Raw genomic sequence first — 9914 nt, forward strand, 5'->3', positions numbered from 1 at the left:
CCATTTTTTATCACTGCCTTCCGATATTCTAATCTTGGTTCGCTGACTATCTTCCTAATCCTATCCTCCCAAATTTTTCTCAACTGTGAAAAAACACCCTGAGCTTAGCTGTTCTACTTTTAACATATTCCCTGCGCTCACCGTCGTTGCTAATAATACTAACTAGGTAAGTGGAGCTCTCGACTTTATCGATCTTTTTGTTACCCAACGTCAACTTTCATACCTGTTTTCAAACCTATTCTTGCACGCTGAACTCGCAAGCCCTCTAATAGTTCATTCATTTTGCTACCACTTTCATATAGGATTCTTAAACCGCCAGCATAATCTAAGTCCAGGAAAGTTTTACTTCCCCATTTTTGTGTTCTCCCATTGCCGTTCATGTGCTCCTTCAGACAAATTGCATCAAAATGATCCATATAAATGGGGATCCATTGGACCCTGCTCAACTCTTGATTTAACACAAAACCAGCAACTTGCCTCATTGCCTATTTTAACCATAGTAGTGTTATTCTCACGCTCTGATATACAAAACTTCCATTTTATTGCAATTCAAAGAAGGTCCAACAAGGCTAAGTAGGTAATTTTTGTTTTATTTATGATATTGTCACATCGCTTACTTGGTTTCACTTTCCATTGTCTAAAAAAATAATATTCTGGGAAAATTTGTCAGGGAGGTGGAATTCTGCTGTCTTCCGTCATTTAGGAATGAAATCTGATAGCCTTGGGGTAATATAGCTTTTAATCTTCTCAAGAGAGGATATTTTGGAAAAATTTTCAGGAAGTTGGAACTTCATTGTCTTCAATAAGGTAAGATAAGTATCACAAAACACAATTATCACAAGCCTAGCTGGGCCGAATTCTTATTTGGAGTCAAACACAGGACAATAATATCAAAAAAAGGTTTAAAAGTAGAGATAAACTTAAAACTGGCCAAAGGATGCACCATCATTATGTCATATTGGTAAAAAAATCAATAAAATAAGAGAGATGCGGCAAACACTTTCAACGCCAGGCTTTCCATCTATGTTTTCATGACACTTTTTTCTTATTTGTGGAAATTGCCCAGATTCGGTAATCTCGTTGAAGAGGAGAAACAAGAGCCTTGAAAGGAGCACTAAAGTGCTAATAAGCGGAAATGCATACCCAAAGGGTAGACACTTATTTTTATTAGCTTCCCAATTCTTCTTTCAACCTCCAAAGGGGTAATAACAGGGGGGGGGGGATCATATCAGAAAGTAATTGATTAGATAGTGTCGAAGGTCATTGGACGGTGGAAGTGGGGAACCTGCTAAGGTTATTGGTGGTAACTTAAGGTGGTTGTGGTTCGGGTAGGTTAAAATTATATTGATCAAGTCTCCTGCAAGACGACTTTTTCACTTCAGAATACGAATTTTTTAGTTTGCTATTAAACAATTCTTCAGCCTTTTTTTGTTATAGGATCGAGCAAATTTACGGATTTTCTTTTCTTGGTATTTCTATTAGTTTATTAGCTTCATCAAATTTAGCGTTCCTTTAAAGATTAAATTTATTCCTAAGCAGTATTTTTGTGGATTTATTGATATAGGGATTATCACTTGAGCACTTTTTGAGCCTTTTTTTCTGGGAAAGAAATTGAACATTTATCATTTAGCTTTTATGGAAAGTAATTATTCTTTGCACCGAGATTTTGTAAAATTATAAGTATTGGAGCAATCTTCGATATTCAGCCTCTTACCAAAATTAAGAAGGCCAGAATTCTAACTTGACATGGGTAAAGGCGAAAAGATGCAGATAAAACTGATGTTGTTTTTCATCCTTGCTTTGAATTAAAACAGGGATGTTCGTTGTTGTTGTTTGATACTTTTAAATCAACTGGCTATCTTAGAATTTGTAATCTAAGCAACTTGGTCCTTCATCGGGAAAAATTATATCAGGTGCCAGAAAATGCCGCTTTCCTGTGGTAGTATTTTTCTGGTTACTGAAAAAGGACACTAGAACATTTAAATTTCGGTCGTATGAGCTTTCTTCTGGTCTTCTTGTACCATCTTTTTTTGTGCAAAAAAATCACGCATCCATGATCTTTCTTCTGAAAAAAAAGAAGCAAAATTCCATATTTTTGTAGATAGGAGCCTGAAACTCCCACGGTAGAGTTCTATGATATGTTTAACCTAATGGTGTGATTTTCATGAAGATTTCATGCCTTTTATGGGTGTTTCCCAATTTTTTCGAAAAGGAGACACATTTTCTCAGGCTCATAGGCTTTGATATGCCACATTAATTTTAATGAATTTAATATATTTGGAATCAGTCCAAAAAACAATCCTTGTGATATATTAATTGTAATCAATATTTCATTTTTAGAGTTTCGGTTAATACTTACCCGAGTCGCTCCTAACTTACAGTTCGTTACCACAAACTGTTTGATTAATAAAAAGCAGACTACTTTCCGCACAATAATTACTGACACCCATTGCTATAAAAAGTACTTTATACCATTTTAAATTCTTATAACTTAATGTGGCACCCTTGTGTGGCACTAAGACTGATTTCCCATGGACTAAGCCGTTCCCCAAGTCTCATAGACTGTTATCCTTCAAACTCTCCATATATTCATACTTTCAAAACGAAGAAGCTATATATCTGTACTAAATCATAGACAGTGAGGGTCTTGGTTACACAGTGAAAACATCATAGGCCTGACAATTATAATGACGAAAATGAGAGTGACAGAAAAAAGAAAACACCGCCGAAGTTCAGATTTTACTATGTACTTAGAACAGTTTTTCATCTTACTGTAGGCATGTTGTCATTTCCAGCAAAGAGAATTGAAAGGTTTAAAGAGTCGAAACTTCAGCTAATTAATGAAGAAAATAGGAATTCAAAAACCCTAGTGCTAACTACGCTTTAGCATCTAGTGACATCATTAAAGAAGTAGAAAATCCATCAAACATTTATCAAGTTTTGGTAGGTAAAGTAGTTTAGACGACTTTAAGCTCCTAGGTCTGGTTTCTTAATCTACCTCTACATTTAAAGTGTTTTTATTTTCTTTTGTTTTTACGAAATATTTTAACTCAAAATCCCGATTACACAACATTTGCCTAAGCTAGGCTGAGAACTCCCTTGAGGACGTTCTGGCAGGTAGAGTAGTTTATACGCTTTTAAGCTCCTAGGTTTACTGATAATGAAACTCTGTTTTCACTTCCCTCTACATTTGAAGTATCTAAAAAGATAAGCATTCATTTGTTTAGCGTTGGATAAGAAGATGGTGCTGGTATTTTTTGTTTTCGACACTGTTACCAGTTAACACTTATAAATGTTCAATATTCTTCGATTGATAAAGAAATAAGTATTGAAAGTAGGATAAAGATAAAGTTTTAAAGAGATTTGAGAAGTTTTAAAAGTAGGATAAAGTTTAAAGAGAATTGAGCAGCCAAAGGGGAAAGGTAAGATGAATAATAAAGGTAAAGGAAATAAAGTGAAGGGATAATGAGACATTCTACCTATTAGTATTTTTTCATTTCTTTCTCTCTTTTTTTTTTTTTTTTATATTGTTATTTTGGGGGATGGGGGTAAAAGTAAATTATATATCGGGGGAAATAGAGGTTGATGAAAAAGGATTTGAAAAGTGTAATTTAAGGTCACGATGGAAGGGCTAAGGGGGAAGGGCAACCTGAGATATCGGATGAACCTAAAAGGTATATGAAATTTGAAATGTAGTATACCGCTATTTTTATAACCTGATATATTTTGGAATGCTCAATTTTATATAAATTTAATATATGGATTTTTTCGAAGAAGTTTTTTTTAAGAAAAGAGTTGGTGACATTAAATAAATTATGAGATATTGTTAAAGAAAATTTGAAAGTCACCGAGAGGAGAGGAGGTGGGAATTATTTAAAAAAAAAAATGAATATTGACTATGAATATGATTTTTCAAAAAGAGGAATCCCTTAATTGAAAAAAAAAAAAAAAATAATGCTCAATATTCTTCGATTTCCTCTTCTGAAACTGGTATCGTCATTTTTTCAAATTACTTGACATGCCTTTCATTGTTAGGGTTGGTTTTAAATACGAATTTCTGCAGAGCAGTGCTTTATCTGATTTTTGTGTGTGATTTTTTGGGATCCCTGCGGCAGCCGCAGGGATCCCGTAGAAGAGGACGGCCGAAAAATACACTTCGTCGCACCTACCAGCGGGACCTCAAACACATCAATACGACGGTCCAGCCCCAGTCGGAAGATATCTGGGCAGCAGGACATATGAAGGATGATTGGTGGCTCTTCCTGGATGCCCTGGGTGCCTCTGGTGGCACAGGAGGAACTAAGGTCTAAGGTAAGGTAGGCGATAGAACAACAACGGACAAACATGCATTGTCGATAATGTCTAAAAAAATCGAATTTTAAATTAACTTTTCAAAAGAATGCAAGCCTTTTGATAAAATGTTTAAGTGTTAGATGAAAAACCAAAAATAGAGGCAAGGGTTTTATAATAACGATTTATTTAACCACCATTTACAAAAGATTATAGTGGAGCAAGGAAATATAAAAGGAAAAACTGAACACGCCAATGAAAAGAAACACTTAAGTTATTATTGGAGAAAAACGTCTGCTCAGTATTGCTTTTATCACAGACTTCTCATGGATTCTCGCCCACTCTTTTACTGGATTCATAATTCCAAATTTTTCGAGACGGGAATTTTGGTGCCGCTTAGGAATAAACAATAGAAACTTTGCGTATCTAAAATAGCACTTATTAATTTTATCGGTGTCATTTTCGGCAAGTAAATTTGACGCATTGACGAGTTAAATAACGTGAGATTGGCACACTGAACGATAAATTGAAGCAGGCGATATCCTGGAGTATCGCCAACGATTTAGAACAACAGTCCCGTAAGCACATTTAATGGCGTAAGCACGTCTAAGTTTTAATGTTACAAACTCTGCTTTAATTGCATGGATTTTATTTTTGTGACAAGTTTTTGTGTATTTCTAAGTATATGTCAGAAAATCAAGCCAAACAACTTCCCCCTTCCTGTCTTTCCCTGTTGTTACGATGTTGAAGTTTAAAAAGGCTTAATCTGATTGACTTTCTGTGTTCGGTTTTTAAGCCAGCAAAAAGAGGGAACAACTTTTGAGCCACAGGGTTTTTTCAGTTAGACCCTCTGTTTTTCTTGACTTTAACCTTTTAAATTCAACTTTGCCTTTTGTCATAGACGACGGCGGTGAAAAAAAAAGCAGACGCCTGAATGGAAGTCTTAGACGTTTAATGATAAATTTTTCGTCAATTCTTGTCTGTCAATCCTTTTTTAAAAGCCTTGCTCTTGTAAAACTGGTGTAGCCTTCGAATGCTTTGAACTAATGTTCCGATTAACTAATGCTGGGTGGTATCCGTCTGCATTGTCCTTGGATATCTTGTTATCTAGTTGCTATCTAGTTGGATATCTAGTTGCGCTTGGATATCTTTTGACTCCTAAAAAGTGAACTAGAACTTTCAATTTCCAATCAAATGAGCCCTCTCTGACGAGCATCCCTTTCATAAGAAAGATACGGGATTCTTTTTAGCGGCACATCATCTGAGGTACATCTTAATCATCAGACGGATAGCTGCATTAACATGGAAATCTCAGTTAACATTGAAATTAGAAGTGAAATTTAAGAGGAACCACCAACTTACCGGTTCTTAAAATCTGATTGGTTCTTTTACAAGAAATATTGAACCAATGATAAAAAACCAACAGCTTTTGAGCCTCAAAATTTATTATAATTATTGTGTTCTGTCGTTAGTCCTGATGTTCTGAAAACAAATTAAAAAGATTTTCTTCCGTTAACTTTAACTACGAAACTACCAAAAAACAAAAAGACCAACGCTTTGCTTGTAATATACTGACTGTGATCCAGAAATCAGCATCAGAAGAATTTGCTTGTAATATGAAACAGAAATCAGCACCGCTAATGTAAAGTTCACTGCTGTACCCTTTGCCTTAGACAGTAATGTTTTGTGTGTCCCAGATTAAAAAAAACACAATATTCTTATTTATTAAAGAACTTTTCTCATTGTATGAAGTTTGTGTTTGTCACTCATTACTTACTTTTGTTACTAAAAACTATTTGATCCATCTTAATCATGAGGAAGGCTATTGCTGTCTCCATCAAGAGGCGTTTCTTCAATTTAGTTGTAATATTCTTACACCAATACATGGATAATGATAATTATCCCTGACAAATGGCAGTCCTCCAATAATTAGCTAGAGTGAGGGGGTCCAAAACATTATAAATTAACTATAAGTGTATCATATCAATGCTTTTCAAGGTGGTTTGATCAAAAAATATTTTTCATAGACACTCCACCTCCTCCCTGAGTGTTGACAGGGTGGCCAGGGGAAAATACCAACGAATTTAAATTTTAATGCAAAATTCTTTACCTTTTTGTTTAAAAGCATTTGGCTGTTTTTTTCTGTTTTTTTTTACATATTTTTCTACATTTATATAGGCACGGTAGCTATTGTCCAACAGTGTACATATTATGAACTTAATCCGAAAATACTCCAAGGAATGGTGGAGATTGTAGATTCATTTTAAAGCCTCTTTCGAACCTTCTACATTCACATGAAGGCCAACGGAGAGAAGGATTGCACAAAAGACCAACTTTTTAAGGATTCAAGCGGCATACTCCCACTCCCCATCTACACAAAGATCTATCGGTCCTCTTCCATAGTAGCTGATGCGCAATTATACATCACTGTCGACAATTAAATAAAGCCTTAGATGAATGAACTTTGTGAAATGAAGCTTTTAATAAATGTCTAAACTAACTGTTTATGTCGTATCGGGTCCGTTTGTCTCTAGGAACGAGTGTACTGGCAATACTGTTTCGGAAACTGAGAACTTCAATGCATAGGCATGGAATGATTAAAATAAATCGGCATCTCAGAGTTTTAAATCAATAGCTTATTGGTCTTCTCTTATCCAAAAAGCTTGTTTTGCATCAAAAAATAACATAAAACACGAATATACTATGGCACTGTCCTTTTGACCACTAAGAATTTCATTTTTTTTTTTTAATGATTTATTTCCTAATATTCCAAAACGATTGGTTAGATATCGATCATTCCTAAAAAAAAAAAAAAAAAAACAAAAAAAAAAAACAAAACAAAAAAAAACAGGAAAATAAAAACATAAACAATCACCCATGATCATTCTTCTCGGAAAAAATGCAAGATTTTGTGTTTTCATAATTATAAATTGTTAGAATCATTATCCAAGCCCAACCTGACAAATAGAGCAAAGAAATTTTTGAGCTACAGCACAAGAACGTCCTATTTGGGATGGTTATGCTTGCCTGGTTGAACGATCATGGAGGTCACTACAAGCCATAAGGATTTCACTGAAAGAATGGGGCTAGAATCTACGCTGATATTTAAACATAAATAGAGCTGAATAAAACTTAGATGCTTTACGCAAAGAAAGAATATGCAGTTGAACTGATGTACCTGTCTCACTGTCTCACTGATGTACCTGTTAGATCACCACAAAATCACTCTGATGGCTTGATTAGGGATCACGTGTTGACGTATTGGCTTTTCCAGCTGAAACTACATGTGGATATCGTACACAGTAGCATTTTACGGGGGGGGGGGGCAGATTAGGCACTTGCTCTGGGTGTAAAACTTTAGGGCCTCACAATTTTAAATAAATAATATAACGGCCATAATCATTTTGTAATATGTTACTTTTTTTTTATTAAAATAAAGTGGAGGGCGCAGTTGTCAGTAAGTGTAAGCAGATGGAATCCCATATTTCCATTTTTCCTATATCTTCATTATCTTTCCTTGAAAATTAAAGTAAGTAGTAGAAAGAATAAAATATTGTGATGATTTAGATCGCTTTCAGTTGTTCCACGAACATTTAAGATTGGAGTTGGAAGGGTCTTCGCAAACGTAAGAGTTACCTATCAAATAATATTAGCGATTGCAGTGTAGGTCGTCAGTAATGAGTGGTCGTTTACCTTAGACCTTAGATCCTCCGGAGCCAGAACTGGGACATAGGACATCTATGAAGCGTCGTCAGACATTACGGAGCTGATCTGCAGCCCTGACGTCCTACCACTGTGGTTGAAGAGACATCCCCCTTTTCTCAGACCTGGTTCATACTTTCGTCGCAACGTTTGTATTGGACGACCTCTTTTGCGCCTTCCATTCTTTGGCAGCACTCATAAAATTTAAATGGGAGTCGATCCTCTGGCTTACGAAAAACATGGCCAAGGTACGTCCATCTCCTACGTTTCAAAAGGTTAGTAGCTAATGGTTGACCTGTTTTCTGGCAAACTTGTATGTTCTTGACCTTTTCCTGCCACGATGTGTTCAGTATTCTTCTGAGTCACATGTTTTTAAAGGCTAGGACGCGTTTTCCAGATGGAAGTTTAGTTTCCAGCATTCACTTGCATAGAGGAGAATGTACATCACATAGGTATTCATGAGGCAGAGCTTCAAGCGCATAGAATATTTCGTACCGCGCCATATTGGTTTCAACTTATTAAAAGCCGACGTAGCTTGTCCAATCCCCCTCTTGATTTTGTTGGTTATTTCACCATTATAATTAATCCAACTCTCCAGTTACTTAACTTTATTGACCTTTTCAATTACTTTTTCTTTGCATTTCAGTGTCAGCATAAAGTCAGATGTAGCAATGCTCGTTGTCTTAATGATATTCACTGTAAGCCCCGCTTTTTCGGTCTTTTCATCCAAGGTGTCAAGTAGTAGCTGTAATCAGTGTTTCACTTCTTCGAGAAGAACAATGTCGTCAGCAGTGCCCAGGTCAAAGATCTGTCAGCTGCAAAACTTTACTCCAGAGTCTGAAGACTGCCATAGAATGTAGTTCATAACAATAACTCCAGACTTTTCGCGCTGACTAAGTAAAGAACGATGTTGGCAAAATGTATTATTAATTCATTTTGTTTCCATACCAGGGCACTTAGTATCGAAGGAGTTGTCGTAGAAACTTCGAAAAGGGCTTATTCGATTCGAAATTGGAACGGCTAGTGCCCTTTTTAATAGTTGAAAGTGATTGGAAGGCAATTAACACCCCTTCTACTCCCACAATTTCCCCAAACACGTTCAATATAAAATTTTGAGATATCCATTTTGTTGAGCGTAGTTGATTTCCAGATAGAAATTATGTTTTTGAGGAGAACACTCCCCCACAACCCCCAGGGCAAGGGTTGAAAGTTATGCCCTGGGGGCATATAAGATTTTTATTGAAAGCGTTGTCGTAGAAACTTCAAAAAAAGCCCATTCGATTGGAAATTCAAAGAGCTAGTGCGCTTTTTAATAGTCGAAAGTGATTGGAGGGCAACTAACCCACCTCTCACTTTCTAAGTTTTTGCTTCGAGTACTGGTTTTAGATTGTGGAAATTTCGATTCCAGGATATCGTGTAAAGCCAAGAATTCGGATATATTTTTGCTTAAGTTATTCCATTCGTTATCATTTCTCAGCTTTTGGAGTGTCTCACATGTCCCAGAAATCAGTGCAAGTGTCTTATAAATCAACAAACTTCCGGACTGAAGTTGCTCTGATAAACAATTTACAATGACTAATACTTTTTCCATTGTGTGGAAAATTGAGACAAAAGAGGCAGAGTTGATTTTGTTCAGTAGTCCTTTTGCTTCACGCGCTGCCTCGCCGTTGGAACTATCAGAGACTGTGGCAAACACAGCAGCTACTACTACTACTACTAACAACTCACCGCAGCACCAAGCCGCCTGAAGCCAACACAGCTACGCACGCTTCTCCTCCATCCCAATCTATTCAGATTGGGCAACAATACATTCTATTCCCACAGCAACAATACAATCAAATCTGGCCTTCACCTTTGAAATAGAGCGGATTGCGTCAAACCAGTGAGTCTGGAAGGTCCTTTCAAGCTTCAAGACTTTTCCC

This window comes from Artemia sp. Qi Xiang Cuo, chromosome 1, assembly GCF_049724085.1.
Source record: "Artemia sp. Qi Xiang Cuo chromosome 1, ASM4972408v1, whole genome shotgun sequence".
NCBI lineage: Eukaryota > Metazoa > Arthropoda > Branchiopoda > Anostraca > Artemiidae > Artemia > Artemia sp. Qi Xiang Cuo.